General features: G+C 48.4%; 1 protein-coding gene across 5 annotated transcripts in view; it reads left to right on the forward strand.

Annotated features, from left to right (window-relative positions):
• GNG12 (G protein subunit gamma 12) overlaps positions 1-19389 on the forward strand; it is a 116695-nt gene that overhangs the window by 76925 nt on the left and 20381 nt on the right. The gene's annotated exons all lie outside the window — the stretch shown is intronic.

The following is a 19389-nucleotide window of genomic DNA, read 5'->3' on the forward strand; positions in this document are numbered from 1 at the left end:
TGATAGAAAGCGATGACCTCTTGCTCTGCAAAATTCTCAGCACTGGTCTGTCTTCAGGCATTTCTTGAGTAACTGCTGGATGGATTACGCAGTGACAAGCATAGAAGGGTGACACAAAGGAAGAAAGGAACATTTCTCCCCTCAAGAAGCTTGTGCCTGGTTGGAGAGAGAGAGCAGGCCAGGCCTGCAGAACAACGGGAGAGCTCCCCACCGCCGGGCCTGCCCTGCGAGGCCGAAGTCCTGCCAGGAGCAGCGTGAAGGAGGGTGTGAGGCCGCATGGCTAATCGTGAAAATGTGGGGTTCCACTGGCAGAGCATGTTCCCGGGTCATTTGTGATCCCCAGAGGCACACCAGAGACTGTGTCTCATTCTTGCTGGGCAGTCTCGCACGGGCATGAAGGATGGCTGCAATGACTGTCATATGATCCCGGAGTGCTGAGCAATTCGAAACCACAAATGGCATGTGGCATTACCTTATTAGGAAAGGTTCGGGCTTTTTTTCTTTCTTTCTTTTTTTTTTTTTTTTAAAGGGCACGGGGAGACCTCCCATCCCACAATCCCAGCTCTACAGCACACCCTGGTGAATCAGAGCCTGTCTGAGATTTGGAGCCTGACTGTGTGTTTTGTGTCATTTTCTGGGAGAGTCCACAAACGAGACGCCCTTGCCTGTGACTCAGGACCAGGAGGCAGAGTCTTCGCCTTGTTCGTGACGAGGAGCTCTTGCTTTTTATTTCCCTGAAGCCTTGAGGTCAACAAAAGGGAGAAGAGACATGGGGAGGAGGCCAAGTTGGCTGTGAATTCCTGAGTCTGGGGCTACTTCACATCCTCTGGGAATGCTGACAGCCTGCAGAGAGGGGGATGTGGCCGGGGCTGGGCTGCCAGGTAGGGCATCCACGTCAACCACGGTTTCCTGATTGGAGAGCCTAAGAATAGGCCCTTTGCTCCATTCTGCACATTGCCTCTGAGAAGGCTTTCCCAGGGCTGCCATCAGCAAAGGACCACATCCGAGCCTTGCGTGTGGTACTGTTCTTTAGCTTTTAGAAGCACTGAGTCTCTGTTAGTCTTTATGCTGTGGGGGACAGGGGGTGACATTCCTGTCCAAAGGGTTAATCATCATCATCATCATCATCATCATCATCATCAAGCAAGCGTGTTGAGTGTTCACTGTGTTGCAAACTGGAAGCCCCTCACGTGCTTTGTCTCATTTACTGCTCCTTACAGCCCTGGAAGGGTTTTTACATTATGGTCCCCAATTTGCAGAAGAGGAAACTGAGGGAGGTGAAGCACCCTCTCCAGAGCCTCGTTGCTGGTGAGTGACAGCCAGGAGCGAGCCTGGGTCTGTCTCCCTCCACCACCAGTTTCTGGACGGGAGTTTCTCATAGGTGTTCTGCTGTATTCTCCTGCTTCATTTGGGAAGGAGGGGAATGGGAAGAGGGAGGGGCCCTGGAAAAATAAGTCAGAGATGAATTTATTTTGAGAAAGGAGGGTTTGTGAGGAAGTGTTGAGCTGGCTGGCAGAAAGGGAGAGGCTGTTCTGGACACAGCCTGTGTGCGGGAAGAATGCATGGAAATGAGTGGGAGAAACAGAAAGTAAACCAGACAGGGCAGAAGCCTGGGGAAGGAAATGCGCCGGTCAGCAGAGAAAGGGGCAGGCTGCTTCCAGGAGCAGCGAGTTAATGCTTAGCACGCTGCGGGGCTCACGTGCTCCCCGAGGCATGCAGAACACACTTGTTTGGGAGAGAGTCCTGCTTTCCAAAAAACAAAACCATGACATTTAATTCTGAGTTTCTACTGGGGCTGGATGAAATCACCACTGGAAAAACAAGAATGGCAGCGCATGTTAATTATTTCAGGAACTCTTAGAGGGTGCAAATAAAACAGCCATCCCGAGGAGAGAGCTGTAGCCCTCCTTTCACCCTCTCTTCTTGCTGCCCCCGACCCCCCCCCACCCATCCATCTTCCTGTCCCCTTCTTGCTGCCTCGATTGAAGATCACACATCCCTTGTGTTTCTCTAAAGAAAAAAAAAATGCCTACAGATCTTTCTAAAGCAAACTGCATCTTCCCAGAAGCCTGTGCTGTCCTTGCTGGGCTTCTCTGACCTTCCTATCAGATTTGTCTTTGATTGGCGCCTGCCTCCTAACACATTAGTTTCTCTGCTACCAGCATCTGAAAAGCCAGGGATTTCTTTATGGATCTTTAACCAAACTCTTAAATGCCCAGGACTTCCCCTCTTCAAAAGAACCATTTTGCAAGCAGAAGATTCTCCTTTAAAAAGTGAATTGTAGTCCACTTTGCAGATTCTCTGCCTTTTTTTTTCCCCTAAAAGGAAAGTTCTTTATGCCTGCCCCCCAACTGCCATGCCATGCAGACTAAGTCTCTGGTTTTGATATGGCACGTTCTGTAATTATTTGTTTTTTGCAGATTAGGATACTGAAACATTGCAGCCACTGTCCACGGGTTCCCACTTTGCCCCAGTGCATAGCACTATGCTCCGCCATCCTTCTCCTCGGGGCCAGCAGCCTCAAGTCCCACAGTATCTCTGCCTTGGCACAGGAGCTGACATTGTTTGCATAGCGTACATTCCTGGACAATTGAACTATCCAGTTTAACCTTCAGAGCATCCCCATCGGTTTGTGGGTGTTTGTTCCGGGGAGAGGGGAGAGACGATGACTTTCACAGTTCACACATGTTGCTACCCCCACCACACACACAAAATTCCAAATCCTTATACCCTAGAGATTGGCAGAAAATCGTGTTGCTAAAATTGACACGTGAAATCCGACATTTAAGGTACTCAGTCTTTTTGTCCAGAGGCAGATCGCGTTAATACTGGCTTCTTATAACACTGCCAGCCACCCGACTCCCATTGCATGAAAGCCTTTTAAAAACAGCCCCATTTCACGTGAAAGTCATCTTTGTTAATGAAGATGGTATAGCAGCACACTCTTCTTAAAACACAATCTGGTCATGATGGAGCCTAACGAGGGAGACTTTACAAAACTCTCGAAGACCAAGTGTAGGATCACCCAACACTGAGAAGATTCTTTAGGTCTTTAAAGCTGCCTGTTAGAAATTATTTACAACTTTGTGTGCATGATGTTGGTTCCAGAAATGACATCAAGAAAAATATGAATAATTTGAAACTCACTAGTTTTTCTTCCATTTATTTTGAATGAATTATAGCCACACCCCCCCCCCCAAAAAAAAGCGCTTTTAAAATTGTTCTTTGCTTTAGAGATATCTGGCTGCCTTTTGCTTTCAAACTGGAATTTAAGCCTTCCACATCAGTGTCCCCCACCTTTTATCTCATTTCACTTTTCCCCAATTCTGAAAGAATAAGTGTTTTAGAACCTTGAAATCAAAGTTGCAGCCTCCCTGAGTTCCTCACTGGGTTTAAGCGTGATGTTTTGCACATAATTTGAAAATCAAAACACCAACTGGTGGATTTAAGCCAAACTCCCTATTTTTAGAACAGTATTAAAAAACTTACTGATCTTATTCTGGGCCACACGGATGAACAGTAACGGGGGAGGCTCCTGGCCGTTTCCCCATCCCTCATTCTAGAGCTGGTGTGCCCACCTCCTGGCCCGGGCGGCAGCCTCGCTCCCTCCCTCCGGATGCCCCCCCCCCCCAGCACACCCGTTCTGAGCCTCTGATGAATTGGTTACTGGGAAGAAAGGATGTTGCAGGCTTCATTTCAAAAAACAAACCAAACCAAGCAAAAAAGTATTTTGTAACTTTCCTTTCAGTTTTAGTGAATTTGAGTGCTCCTTGAGCTCGAGGACTTTTTTAAATTAAGAATGGAGGAGAAAAGAATACGAAAGGCCGTATTCTTACAGGAGTCAACTTAATTATGCCCTTGTCAGCAGGTAGTTTATAGAGGAGTCAATTAAAAAAAAAGGAGAAGTCTCTGGCCTTTAATTATCCCAGTTGGTATTCAGCTTTAGAAAGTCTGTGTACCTGCTGAGTATGTTAATTTAACCACTTTATAGTATCTCAAACTCGGCCGTCTGGACCCAAACCACCTCCTCAAAGAAGCATATTTCCAAGGAGCCAGGTGCCCAGGAAAGCTGCGGCCTGCCCATCCCCCCTTCTGCTCCTCAGCACTTTGGGCTTTAGTGAAAATCTTTGGGTTGGTTTTTTTGATCCTCATGTAACTTCAAAGTCATTGATTCATGTATTCTTTCCACAAATTCGATCAACAAATATTTCTTAAGTGCTTACTTTTTACCAGTTGCAGGCATATAGACAAAGATGTCTTGCCGTCAGAGACCTTAGATTCTAGGGGCACAGAGAGACAAGTAAGTAAGGGGGTGTATTCCAGACTGTGGTAAGTGATGGACTCATTTCCACAAATACTTCCTGTGTCCACCTCTTACCCAGGCCACGCTCCTGTAGAACCGTCTTTGCAGAGGGCTCTCAGATTCGCTTTCTTATTTGCCCCCCACCCTGTGAGATGAGAGGGACAGGTACCATCTTCTTCATCTTAGAGGAGAGGAAATTGAAATGGAACCATTTGTCGACAGTTATAAAATTTCTACGTGGGAGAGCCACAGCCCGGGGACCCTGGACCCTGTTGCTATCCCCTTCCTTTCCCTCCCTCTGCCTTGCCTCCTGGTCACGCTGAGCCCAGCAGCTTTTAACCAGGGAGGAACCAAGGCCTGGGAGAATGAATGCCTTCTCCAAGTCACACAGCTAATCCACCTCAGATCTGGGACTAAAGGCTGGGACTCTATTCCAGATGTATTCTTCAGTGCAGCAACTCATCAGAAGGCTGCGGGGTCCCACCACCACGGTCTCTGGTGGGCTTGCTGCTGATGTAGATACTGCATTCTCCTTTGAGTATATATCTGGTACCCCTGCTTGGGCTGTCTGCTGTGTATAGGTGCCCACGTAAGAGAGAGATTTGTATTTTTATTTATTTCATAGACACTTATGTAAACAAACACTTTACAAATATTAACTCATTCATTCCTCAGTACCCTACAAGAGGATAGGCGCAGTTATTTTTCTCATCTTACGGAGGAAGGAAGAGGCACAGAGGAAATAAGTGACTTGCCCTCAGTTGCACAGCTAGTAGGTGGCAGAGCTGATCCAGCCCAGACAGCCTGGCCACAGTCTGTGAACTTCGCCATGCCTCCCGGCTCTGGTTTTAAATGGGCTCACATCCTCCCTTAGCCTCATGCGAGGAGGACAGAGGGTTCAAATCCAGGATCTACCCCTTCCTAGGTGTGTGATGTGGCTCAAATGACTGAACCTCTCTGGGCCTCACTCTTCCCGTCTGTGACATGGGATTAAGGCATCTTTCATAGGGTTGCAGTAAGGATGCCCTGGACAACATTTACACAGCCCCTCCAAAACCAGCTGTGTCTTGGCTCCCTCTGGGTGAGTAGCAGTTGCACGTCCACGGTCTGGAACCTTGTCTCTCTGTTTCCGTACAGCTGGACTAAGGGATGTGGGCGCTCTCAGCAGACAACGGATTGGCACCCTTCTCACAACGTTCTTTACTTACCTGAAAATTCCTCGCTCAGAGGGATGCCTAAGCACAGGGTGGGCCACAGTGAGGAAGAAACACCGTGGGTGCCGCTGCTGTTCCTCAGACACCCTGGGGATTTCAGCTCAGGCTCTAGACTTGCAGGCAGCAGCTGGCAGTTCCCAAACCCTGCTGCTCAACCTGGCACCGTCTTGCTTAGAAGGCAGCTGAGGGACCAGTGTTGAAGGGCAAAGGTTTGGAGTCAGTCTGCCGGGGGTCAGATCCCAGCAAGCGACTTGCTGGCTCCAGTTTAGTTAATTTCTTTGTGCCTGAGTTCTCCGTCCATGAGGTGGGACGATAGTGGTTCCCCATAGGATAAGCGTGAAGGTGAAAGGAGGGGGTCCTTATATAGCACTTGCTCAGTGCCTGGTACCTGTGAGAACCAGTGATTAGGGTCGAGATTATTGTTAGTATTCTTATCATCGTTCAATCTCTCTCTCTGTCTCATTCACACACACACTAACACACCCAAGGTGGCTTATCACGTTATTATAGTATTGACCATTTTCAGTACTTACATGCCATTTTCTCCATCTCAATATGTTTCCAGAAAATTATTTAGCATCTGACTGATGTTCCCAAGTCTCTTAGGGATCAATACCTTTGGAAAAAGCTGGATGAGTGCCCTGCCTCATAACCAGCTTCTGTTGCCAAAGACAGAGAATTCGGTTAATTGACGAATAGAAATACAGAAATACCTTAAGTGTTACAGCAGCCTTTATTAATTGCTCTTAGAGTTTTCTGAAGTTTTAAAAATATATGTCATAAATTTAAACAGTACTTTTCTTAGTGACAGGTCAAGATGCAAATTCAAACACAGGCAGCCTCGAGTAAACCTAACCTGTGTCCTGTTGCAGGGCCTCACCTGGCAGAGGACCCTATATCCCGAGGCCTCTGGCCTGTCACCCTCATCTAATCTGGCCACATCTGGGTTCCCTCTCCTGCTGCCTTAGGCTGTCGGCAGCACACAGACAAACCTGCTGTATGGGAACATTGGTGCCCTGTGATTAGGTGCAGCTTTCGTTATTTGCAAGAAGAATAATTTTATTATTAGAAGGAGAACCTTGCTTCTGCCTCAGGTTCTATGTACAGTACATATTAAATATTGATGCTGAGAATAATCCAAGATGCAAATTCCTGAAATACTGGCCAGCATCTGTTTTCGCCCAGCATCCCTGCTCCCTCCCCACTTCAGATCCCGGAACATGGGCTCAGTGATGACACTCCACCCAGAGTCGCTATCTTGGGGAATCCAGTGTGACTGAATTTTGCAGGAGGCCATCAGGGACCTTTGTTCTCCCTGATAACTAGTCCTCAGGATGGCTGGCCTCTTCACTCTTCTACAGAGTAGAACACCACTGTTTTGCATAGCACTGCCAGAGTCTTTATCACACCAGGCACTATGTAATATACACATACTGTTTCTCTTTAAATCTATTTCACGTTAGCTCACTTTCTAATTTAGCCTTTTCTCAAACAATAGCATCCATTAAACCACTGGTTTGGTATATAATTATTTTTTTCTAACGAACATTCAAATGAATATTAGCTATTACTATTAAGATAAAAAATGTATGTTTTTGTACCACCAAAAATCATCATGTTCCAAAGAGTGGAAAATAGCACCCTTTGATGCAGAGAGCAGTCAAATGGTATTATTTCCCACTGATCTTTCACTGAAATGCAGTGACTGTCTTTACAGTAAAAAATATTTCTATACTTCTTGTTTTTTAGGTAGTGTGTCTCACTTTGCACATACTGTTCTGCACTGTTTTACTTCAGCTTCTGCGGACCCTAAAATTTATTGCTCGTTGGAGATAATAATCACACTTGTCTCGTGGAGTACTTGTGAGGATGCACGCTTGGAGCACAGGGCTGCCCCGCCATGGGGCTCTCAGTTCTTTCTTGGTCTGTGGGTGTTTTCTTCCCCACTGAATTGCCAAGTCCTTGGGATGAGGGAATTCCTGAATTCCTTGTGAGTATATGAGACAGTGGCTTGCCTCCAGAAGATGCCCAGCACGTATTTATTAAATGATTAGAGATTAGGTAGTCGTAGGATGGTCAGGGGAACTAAACAGAGACCGGGGTCATGAGACTAAATCATCTCTAAACTTGTCGTTGGTCTCATCACCTGCCTGAAACATTGGAACAACTTTCCAAAAGATTGTTTACCCCATGGTCACAAACTCAGATGCTGAAGGGCCAGGCCAGGCCCTACCTGGAGATCTGCAGCCACAGGGAAATGTGCTCGCTGTCAAGAAGCCAGAAATCTGGATTTTTATGTGAAAACTCCCAATTTCTAAATGTTGGCTCTGATTGTTTTTTTTTTTAATAGTTCTCTGTGGGCCAAATGAAACAGGTCTGCAAGCCAGCTGCCCTTCAGGCCTCCAGCTGCCAGTTTGTGACTTTTGACTTAGATTTGGCTTCCTTGATCTGATTTTAGAGTATGTCCTTAGATAGACAGTGTTTTTTTGTCATTTATTCTGATGTCAAACAGCTAGTCTAGTTGTTATGAACTCTAAGAAGGCTGGAATCAAAGAGCAGTGTGTCACTTTGGTGGTCAGGTTCCCTTGGGGGCGACCCCAGCTCCTCCAGAACCTGAGAACGAGCTGTTGGCTCCGAAGCCTGGGCTCTGGTCCTCCCCCTTGTGCAAACAAAGGCGACAGATGCCAGGCAGTTAACAGCACAGCTTGCTTGGTGGGGACTTTGGTTAGAATATGGCGAACTTTCTTCCAGGGTCAGTGCATTTTTGTAGAGCAATAAGGAACAGCTTGGAAGAAAAGTCCATGTTGGCTTCACATGTCAGTGACCTTACACGAGAAGGGGGTGGCCTTGAAGTCCAGGGGTGCAATCAATCGGAATAGCCAGGAACTCTGATTTGTTTATTCTTCCCAAAGGCAGGAGAAGCTTTAAAAAGCAAACACACAAAATTTAAATCGTAAGAAATGCTTTTCGGGTCTCAGCACTAATCTTTAACTTTCAGAAGCATTTCTCTGTCTCCTTTCTCCGTATGTATGTTACGAACGTGAACTGAGGTCCAGTTAGAGGAAAGCCTGTACAATTAATGCATGACCTTCACGTCCAAGTTGAAGCAGGAACGAGCAGTGGGGAGAAGTATTTGGAGAGGTCGTTCGTTTTAATTCTTTTTTTTTTTTTTTTAAGAACTAGTGGAGGAAAGTATGAAACAGGCGATTCCCTGTTTATTCCTCCAGCTTCCTGGAGCACCTGTTGTGTCGTGTTTGTAGTGGACTTCTGAACAGCCATGAGCTTTCATTACCTTAGATCAGAGGTGGGCAGACTGGTCCTGTAAAAGGGCAGACAGTTGATATTTTAGGCTTTGTGGACCACGCGGTCTCTGTTGCAGCTACTCAACACTGCTATCATAGGGCGAAAGCAGCCTTGGATAACACATGAACGAGTGGATGTGCCTGTGTTCCAATAAAACTTTATTTACAAAGAATGACAGCAGACTGGATTTCGCCCCCAGTCTATAATTTGCAGACTCCTGCTCTGGGTCAGTGAGGAAGAACTGTTTATTTATTTGTTATATTCTTAATTGTTTTTATTGCTCCAACAGCAGTAGCAAAAGAGTGTTCAGAGTCCTATCTAGCAAATTAACTTCGCCTTTCTATGTTCTGAGCATTCTTTGTCCGTTTGTATAGATAGTTGTGTACACCTTGTGAGTAGCATAGGTAAAAAACGTGCTTTTACTTAATGTGATATCCTAAATATTTTTATATGGCAATACAACCTTTAAAAATTATCCCCTCGGTGAAACAGTGTTTGGGCCTGAGCCTTTGGGTGAACGGTGTTGCCATTTCAGAGATGGGGATGCCAAGGAGGAAGGATTTGGGCAGGCATTGGGGGAGGAATCAGGGGGTGCTTTACACAGGTTAGGTTGGAGATGCGTTTTAGCTATCCAGGTGGAAATGTTGAGCAAGCAGGTGGATATTAGACGCCAGAGCTCCAGGGGAAGTTTGAAGCTGGGGAGAAACAGAGGGCTCAGGATTGTGGGAGACTTGACCAGCCAAGGCCCGTGCGTTTATTCACCTCTGTGTCCCCAGCATGAGCGTTCGGTAGGTGTCTGATGAGTAAATTAATCTGTGGCTGTTACTAAACTGTGGCACGATGAATGCGGTTTGGTGCAAAACAAAATCACTAACTAAAAATTTGCTTTATTGTTCCAAAGAAAAAATAGACGCCTGGTGTGTAGCTTCTTAAGAAATAATTGGCACGTGATAAAATCAGAGCTTGACACTGAAAGGAACCTCTGACACCGTTTGATGCAAAAATTCAAAATGTGTGGACAGAGGATGGTAAGGGGAGTAGACAGTTTATTGCCAAGGGTGAGAGAATGTTTACAGAGGCCGCACATTGACCATAAACTGAATAAATAATGTCTTGAATCAATGCATGACTCTTGTTCAAGTATATGTAGATGTGGTTGCAATTAATAAAATAGACAATAGTTCTGTTAATTTTTTGTCATAACCTATAGGCTCCAAAAGAACAGCTGTCTTTGGAGAGGAGTTTAGTGTTTTTACTTTAAAAGGAGTCTTCACGTTGAAATGGGTGGGGAACACGGATCCCGTCCAAGCCCCTCGTTTTATTGATGCAGAAAGAGAAGGGGAGTGGGATTAAGTGATTTGTATAAATTACGCAGCTAATTAAAGGCTGGGCCTAGCTGGACCCTGGTATGCTTAACCTGGACCCAAAGCTCTGTCCACACCACCCATAGGCCCAATCTTTCAACACCAGCTTTCTTCAGACCCATAAACAAGGTGTTGCCTGAAAACAGAAGTCATTGATGTTTGGCCGTGGAATCATTTTAGTGATTTATTTTGCTAATGATTTAATTTGAGAATTATGATGGGACTTTGCTTTAGCTAATTTCAAAATCCGCGTACAGTTCCCTAAACACATTCGCAAAGTGAAAGAATAAGAAATCTAAGAAGGGTCAATGAAAGGATAATTTTTCATTTGTGGTAGATAGTTTACCAAGTGAGTAATTCTTCGTGTCGAAAATTAAGACTTGATTTTAGTTGCAAACATCATTTTAAGGAGGCTTAGGAGACCATGTAGAATCTTAGGAGGGGACACATCTGAACAGCCACAATTCTCAGTTCAAATCCTGGCCCCACAACTCAGTTTCCTGTATGGACCTTGGCCTGCTCCCTCACTCCTCCAGGCCTCAGTTTACACGTCTGCAGAACGGGGAGGGAGACACTTCCTTCCCAGCGCTGTGGGTGTTAGAAAGCACACACATCCAGTGCCTGCACCAGTGAGGCCCTGCGGAAAGAGGTGAGCCCCTCTCATCTTGGACCTGAGGAAACTGAGGCAGTTTAGGAGTGACCCAAAGAAACCATTCTGGGCCTAGCCTGGAGGCCAGTCCCCTGGGTTTCAATTACCCACCCGACTCAATCGCCACCTCCTGATCTTCCTGGCTCCTGTCTTCTCCAGGCTGTGCTAGCCAAGAATGCCTGTCAGCTCCACACGAGGGGCCCCCACCCAGGGGCTGGCATCAGGAGTCTGTGCCTGTGGGCCGTGGGAGTGAGTTCCACAGAGAGGCTGCCCCGGTGGCTCCATGACTCACACTTCCCTGCCACGTGGCGCAGCTGGTCCTGGCCCGAGTGCAGGGCTCATTTCCATAGTTGCACAACAGGAAGCAGGTCCAGTGTTTGCAGCCGCTGGGGCCCACTGAGAGCGAATGGCTTCAGGTGCCCTGGGTCCTGGCCCCGAGGGCTGTGCCCCTGGTTTCCACTTTTGCATGGGGGGGGGGGAGGGGCAGCAGTCCTCTGCTGCAACTTGGCGAGGGGGTAAGGGTTTGGGAGTGGGAGTTTCTTTTTTGTCAACTGTCACGTTTGGCAGGCATGACCGGAAGAGGCAGTGCAGTGTCAGGCCAAGGGGGAGAGGGTGCCTTTTGTGGAGTCAGAGTTTCTATGCAGAGTTCTCCCACAGTGGCTGTGAGTGAAGTGGCGGATGCGTGAGTCACTCCCTAAGATGGAAACAGGAAGGCATCCTGCTGATGCCAAGCCATTTTCTGATCAGTGATGAGGATTTATCCCCACAGAAAGGCAGCGTGCTTGTCTCTCCTTTCCCCAGCACAGGGGCCAGCACCTGGCTGTGTCCCTTGTGAACGAAGGACGTCTCTGCTGGGTTCAGTGCTCAGGAAATTGGCCCGTGTCCCTGGTCTGTCTCTTATGGTATCAGAGAACCCTCCGCCAAAGAAACTTTCTGTCTGAGCTATTTTTTAACAATATCTTCCCTAGATCCCCCTTCCCTTGGGATGGTAATGCACCCTGTGGTGTTTCTGGGTTTTCTTTTGTGTAAACCTTTTTCATATTTTTCTGACACTGACACTGTTGTCAGTGAAGATCGCTCAGAAGTTACATTATTCGTAGGAATTCTTTGCTCCTTTAAATGGAATTCTCCTGATTCCCTTGTTCTTCTTCAGTTATTCAGTACACTTGAGAATCATTATGACAGCTCCTATTTATTGACTGCTTAGAGCCGGGTACCGTTTTAGGAACTTTACTGTGCGTTCAACCCCCACCACAGCTCCAGGAGGGGTAGAGACGGTGGTTGTTCTCATTTTGCAGATGGGGAGACTGAGTCTCGGGTTTAGCAATTTCCAAAGTCACAAAATTAGTTTAATCTTGAGAGCCAGAACTTCAGCCCAGTTCCTGACGACTCCCTTTGCGAGCATTGACTCAGAGCGTACTCAGCAGAACACTGACCGCCTGGCATGTCCTGGGAACACACTTCAAACCCCATGCCTCTTGCAGATCATAGGTTTGTCTCGGTGGAGAAAGACCCTGAGAGGTCGTACGTGCAAGAAGCCTGCTCATCTTCGTTTGAAACCTTTCCCTTGTAGGACTTTCCAAAGTATATGTGACGTGGAAGCTCTTTCCATATGCACCTATGAAGTTGTGCATTTTGAGAAATGCCTCACTAGCATAAGAAGGCAGGCAGCCTGGTGGTTCAGTGTGGGGGCTTTGGAGCCTAAGTCCCTGGGTTCAAACGCTTCCTCTGACTCCCTCTCCCCATCTGTATGCGGGGGGAAATAGAACAGCGCGCTCTCATAGGGCGATTGTGAGGACTCGATTAGTCAGCGCATTGGAAGGACCCAGAAGAGTGTTGTGCACTTGCAGAAATACTCCATGTAATAACTACGGCAGAAGGAGTCAAAACACTTACTACCTGGGGGGGTCCGGCTCCAGCCGAAATGCTGTCACTGTGTTCAGAAGACCCTGCACAGAGGCGGCTCACCCTTCCTCTTCCCCTGGCTCTGCAGATCCCGACTCCAGGGCAGAGACCTGCTCCTTCCCTGGCGCTCTCTCCAGCCGCCCTTGTTTCTTCTGCCCAGCACCGGCACCGTCTGGTTAGTGCAGATAGCAGCTCTGACCTGGGCTCCGGTCTCTGCCCCTGAGTCAGGATTAGCACGCACTCCTTCTGCGACAGGGGCCGGCTATCAGGGTTAGCCACACGCTTGTGGGTGGCCCGGGCAGAGTCTCCAGAGAGAATGTGCTGGTGAGGAAGAAGCTCAAGTTCCCTGTGCCTCAATAAGGCAGCTGTCCCTGCAAACCACTGGCCCCTGGATTTCCAGAAGGGGAAACAATTGCAAAGAATTGCACTTTCACTGAGCTCGCCACTCCCCGTCACCTGCAGCTAACCGGAACAGCTCCTCCCCAGCCTGGAGTGGCCTCTTGGAGGACGTGCAGCCTGCAGGCTCAGCTTCTGCACTGCTTCTCTCACAGGCAGCCAGCGAGCCCCCCCTTGGAAAGGCCTGCCACAGGCAGATATAGCTCAGCAGAGCCTTGCTCTTCCCCTCCCTGCACGGGCTGAGGTGGGTCCCACACTGACACCAGGGTGATTAGGGAGAAGTCCACTGGGGAGAAGGAGAGCAATTGCAGGAACTTACTCATTTTTAAAATGAATCCTCTCTGTTTATGTTGCTCTTTGTGTTTTTTCCTGTAAATTTTGAATGTCTCAAAATGAGAAATTAAAATTAGAAAAATGCACCAGCCTCTGTCTGAGCAAGGCTGGCTGTTCATGATATATTTATTGTTGAGTGAAAAAAGGAATTTGCAGAACCGTATGTGAATATGATCCCATTTGTTTAAAACACTGTGTCCGTGTCTAGGATGCATGTTTGTACAGGCAGAAGGAGGTGTGGAAGGCATGAAAAAGACTGGACGGTGATCACCCACGAGGAGTGAAATTAGAAGGAAAGAGTTTGAAGTTTTCATTCAATTCACACGCACATACTTTGAATTTTTCAACATATCCCTTTTGTTACTTAAAAAAAGAAGAAAATAGTAAAAGGCACCCCTGAGCTAGCTCCAAAAATAGGGCTAGACTGAACAGCGGGGGTTAGGCACGGGTGCCGCCCTGCTGGGCTGGGAGGCCTTGCAGGAGCAGGAAGGAAACACCGAGCAGACCCAAAGCAGGCCAGCGCCCGTCCTAGTCCGAGTGGTGTGCTGGCCGTGCAGCTGGGGCTCCAGCCTGTGTGGTTGCAAAGGGTGCTGCTTGGTTCTGCTTTTCCTTTCCCACGCCTCCCCTGGGGAAGCCACCCAGACTGCTCCGGTCCTCCGGGCTCAGCTCCACCCGTGTCACCCTCAGCCGTGATAAAGCGCCCTAATCTCCCAGGCCCTTACCAAGTGGAGGGGCCCACCCCAAGCTCAAATACAAGTGGGCACAGCTGCCAGGAAGCCACTTATCATCACTGGGTCACCTCTGCCCAGTCCTCGCTCCCTCAGAAAGCTACTCCCCCAAACCCTGGAGCCCCGCTGAGGGGAAGAGAGCTGAGAGAGTGGGACAGGGTGGGAGAGCCGTGTCTGAAAGGCAGGAACCGGGGTTCTTTCCTGGGTCCCCGGGGCCTCGGGCAAGCCATCGAGTGTCCTTTTGCCTCAGTTTTCTGATCTGCTAGATTGACAGGGTGGTTGTGAGAAGTGATAATAGAAGTGGAACAGCTGCAAAAGGTGACAGGTGGTGAGCTCCAAAGAAAATGTGGCCCAGTGGACATCAGTGTTGGCGGTTCTGCGTAGGGGACCCGCCGCCCGAGCCTGAACTGTTTGCTCTCCCCATACAGGGTTTTGCTCTTTCTCTTGATTTGGAGGGCAAGCCTTTTTTTGCAGCTCTCAAGAGTAAACCCACTCTGTAGGTAAGAAGCCCGAGGGCCTGGGAGCTGGTGCAGTCTGTGTCCAGGTGCCACCGGAAGGCAGGGAACAGGGCCCAGGGCGAGGCTGGGCTCTTGGATTGCTTGCTCCAGGTGCTGAGCCTTGAGCCGGACTCTCCTGGTAGAGTAGTCCCTTTATTCTGAGGCCACGCTGCCTGCTAGTCAGCAGCCACTGAAGAGCAGAAGGGGACACCGCTCCGCACGTCCGTTCCTGTAACGGGGCCGCGAGTGACTGTCAGCATTCTCCTTTGTGACAAGTGTTTTCCTCCAGATGTCAGTCATTCAGAATAGTGAACATTTGGGCAGAGACAGCGAATCTTAAGGTTGACTGGAGCCCCTTGACCTTGTCCGGCTCATTTATGTTATATCCTCTGTGGAGATTTATTTTTCCCAATTTCCCACTCTTTTCTCATTCATTCAAAAACCGTTTTAAGTAGACACTGCACATTCAGTTGTTAAGTAAATATCCACTGACCACGCCTTAGGCAGTATGGTAACACTAAAAGTGTTTTTTGTCTTTCGTTAGCCTGAGTCTGGTGGGGGTGCGGAGCACAAAAACTAAGCACACAGGTAACCCCGTTGCGGAGCGAGAGGTAGTTCTGTGCTGTAGAGACAGAACAGTGTGTGTCAGACCCTCCGAGGAGAAACAGATCCTCTCCATCCTTCTGACAGTCCAGGGGGCACCCTCTGATCATATGATTCCCTGCTCACAATTTCCCAGTGGCTCTCAGTTACCTTCAGCATACGAATTCCAACTCCTGAGCCTGGCAGCCACCGTTGAAAGCCAGCCCACGCCCCTTCTAGCTCTTCTTCATGATGTCTCTGCTCGGACAAACCTAACTGCCTGCCCTTCCCTGCATGGCACCAGGTCCCAGAGCACTAGCCTTTGCCCCTCCGTTTAGAATGCCCTCCCCTCCCAGCTCCAAATCCTGCCGTGTGCAGTGCCACCCCCTCCATAAAGCCTGCCCAGATTTCCCCCAGCCAGAATGACTCACTCCCTCCTCCAAACTCCTCTTGGGCTGACCTTTCGCGCTCTCCTTATTGCTGCTTTTCTGCTTAAAGTTATTTGTGGGTGCATCTGTTTTCCCTCTGCTGAATCTAAAGCTCCTTGAGGGTTTGTTTATTTGGACATGCCCAGTGCCTGCCGAAGGATCAGAGCAGAGCCCTGACAAACAGTTGTGGGGAGGTGGGAGGGGCTCGTTTTGTTTGGAGGAGCTGCAGAGACGTGGTGCTGGAGGTAAGCTAACGTGATCTCAACAGCGGAGACCAGGAGGGGCCAGGGCTTCCTGAGGGGAAGCAACGGAGGCTGAGGAGCTCCAAGTAGGACGGTGTTCCTTTACCTCTTTTGGGTTAAGGGCCCCTTTGATTAACACATGGACCCTCTCCCCAGAAACCGTGCACACCCACGGCATCTCACAGAAGGTACCTGGACCCCTTAGGGGTAAAGAGCCCCCGAAGCAAAGAAACAGTTGAAAGAAACCAGAAAAGTGGATTACAGCCCCACTGTAAAGGGCTTCTGGGCCACGGTGAAAGTTGCATTTACTTGAACAGTTAATTGGAAGCAGTCGATGATTTTGTTTTGTTGTGTGTTTTTCACTGTTTATTGAAGCATAATGTTCAGTTACCTACTCAAATCGTAAGTAGAATGATTTTTTTCCACAAGCTAAACGCACACGTAGCCAGCTCTTGGGAAAGCCCCGTTATATCCCCTTTGCCACTTTCCCCTTCGAAAAACCCACTAGCCTGATGTCTAACGGCGTAGATTGGTTTCCCGTCGTTTGTACGTAATGGACTTCTTCCTTTTGACTCTTTTGCCTCTAACTTCTTTCTCTCAGTATCGTGTCTGTGAGATGCATCCACGTTGTTGCATGTGTTTGAAGCGTGTTCATTGTGTGCTGGGGACGGTTCCATTGAGTGAGTCCCTGTTCTCCTGCTTGGGCCCTCTGGGCAGTTTCCATTTGGGGGCTCACGTGAATAGTGCTGCCTGAACATTCCAGTGCACGTCTTGGGGTGAACACATGTGCACGTTTCTCTTGGGTGCACACCTAGGACTACAGTGGCAACATGTGACGCTCTGCCTGAATGAATTCTGCCGTAATTTACATTCCCACCAACCGGTTGATGGCTTTCGAGGGGCAGCGTATGATTAGAGCTGAATTTCAGAAAGATGTATCTGGCTGTGGTGTCGGTGATGGCTCAGAGCAGTGGTTTCAAGTTGTGTTTCAAGGAGCCCTGGGCGTCTGTGCAGTGCCCTAGGGGCTGCCACCGGGGGAGAAGGGCAGGCTGAGTTAGTGGTAGTGCCCCCAGGCTCCTCCTTCCCAGCCACCCTCCCACAGAGAAGGCGTGCTCCTATCTGTTCAATTAGCTTTTGCCATTATCTAGGATTACTGGTCCATGACCAGCTGTCTGACAGGTTGACAGCCGTTGGGGAAAAACTCAGGGAAACCAAGAAAATGAAGGAAGCCGTTGCTGACATCTCCCAGCACATACCAAGGAAGGGCCTGACCACAGGGTCGATGGCAGGGGCGTCAGATAGGAAGGCACAGATAGGAAAACGGAACCTGTAGGACTGGTCCCCCTCTTTGGATGTCAGGGAACAAGGGAGTGGTCTCAGAAACAGAAGGAAAGTTTTGAGTCTCGGTAACTGTAGTAAAGGTGGTTTTGTCAGCAGAGAGATTGAGAAGCCGAGTCCAGAGAAAGGCCTCCCATGTGGAGAATGAGTCTGACTCCCGAGGAGTCTGAGGAGCAGGCCAGCTCCTCGGGGAGGGTCCCGCAGACACAGAGGTCCAGGGCAGACAGATGTCAGAGTCCTCTGCAAGCCCTCGGGAGTAGATGAGAGAGGGCAGAGAGAGGAAGACAGGCCTTCTGGCAAAATCTTCAAGGCACTGGAACTTGGAGGACTCGGAGAGAGAAAGATGTCAGCCCCGGGGGCACTTAGGGGACAGTCAGAGACGTGAAGATGCCCCAGGGAAGAGTCAGGAGGGTGGGACATTCCAGCAGTGTTGGTGCTAAAAAATGCACTCGTTTCAAGAGTTCTTCTGCTTTATCTGGAATCGTGACATTTCACAGAAATGCCTTCTTAATGATCCGTTATATTCGGGGTTGTGCGTGTATTGTGCTGTTATCTTTGAAAATTGGCAACAGCGTGCCCTTGCACGTCGTCACCCAGCCAGAAATTTTAGGTTGTTCTAATATGCTTTCCCAAAACATTCGGCCACTCGGAAGATGAATTCCCCCCGGGCAGGGGTCCCCTTTCCTCCTCTCGAAGTGCCTGAGCTGCCTGGGCAGGTGTGAGCAGGGGCAGCCGTGGGGGGCGTCTGTCTTTCCAGAGTTTGCAGCATCTGAAGTGCGCTTGCTTACAGACATCCTAAAGGGGAGAAGTGCCACTGAGGACAGAGGTCAGATAAGCAGCTGCTTTGGAAACCTAGGGCGGCAGGTATCCTAAACTGAAGCCTGTGTCCCCGTCCCTTTCATAAGTGCAGGAACGAGGAAGGTTTGTGCACTAGTATTCTGCTCTGGAGACTCAAGTAGAACTGTGCTCAAGACACAGAAGGAGCCGGGTGAGGTGTTATAATTTGGAGATGTTTATTATGGTCCCGTATTGATATTGAATTAGAATCAGAGCTGAACAGTTAGTTTCTCTGACTTCACCTCTTCGTCCAGTGGAGGACACATCTGAGAAAGTATAACCTGAAGGAATCCTCTTGTATTGTGACATGATCCCCATTTGTTCCAGAAATTCTGATTTTCAAACTTTGGTTTCAAGCCCTCACTGCTCACCTGAAATACTGCCACAGACCCTGTGTCTTCATTTCATTGGATAAAGGGTTTATTGAGTTCCTGCTCACTGTCCAGTCCGAGGAGTGTCGTGTGCCCTGTTACCTGAATTATGAAGAGGAAAGATTGCAGAGCTGTCGCTTCCTTCCAAGGCCGTCCATGTGTGTCCTAACAAATCAGATCATACGTGTGTGTTCTTTGTGTGTTGTATGTGGAAGGGGTAAAGAACTATGAGATGTGGTACTTGGCCTCTATGGGCTCCCCATCAGGTAGAGGATTAGACTCAAGGACTCTGGTAGGTGAAATAGGGGTGAATATTTATGAAAAGTATGATGACCGTCATTTTAAAGCTGACTCGGGATTCGTGGTGCAGTAAGTCACCAGTCTACCGAGAGAAGCAGAATATTTGAAATAGTTCTGGCCCAGAAAGTCTGGGGCTGAGAGTAGCCATAGAAATTCTTTTCCAGGGCTTACGGGCAGGAATCTTTCCCACTCCATTCCGTTTGATGATCTCGTTTTGTGAAATTCTGGCCTTTAAGAGAACAAATCTTAACAAAGTTATTCGTAGCAACATGCTGCATATTTAAATTGGTGTCATCTTTCCAATTGTCTTAAGTGATGTTCTGTCACGATGTATTTGTTTTGACTTAACCCTTTTTCTCAAAAGTTCTATGTCTCATTTAAAGGAAAAGTTTAGGGGCTGGCCCCGTGGCTGAGTGGTTAAGCCCACTTTGGCAGCCCTGGGTTTGCTGGTTCGGATCCTGGGCGCGAACCTAGCACCGCTCATTAAGCCATGCTGTGGTGGCATCCCATATAGAAGAGCTAGAATGACTTGCAACTGGGGTATACAACTATGTTCTGGGGCTTTGGGGAGGAAAAAAAAAAAGAGGAAGATTGGCAAC

This window comes from Equus przewalskii, chromosome 24 (assembly GCF_037783145.1).
Source record: "Equus przewalskii isolate Varuska chromosome 24, EquPr2, whole genome shotgun sequence".
NCBI classification, from domain to species: Eukaryota; Metazoa; Chordata; class Mammalia; order Perissodactyla; family Equidae; genus Equus; species Equus przewalskii.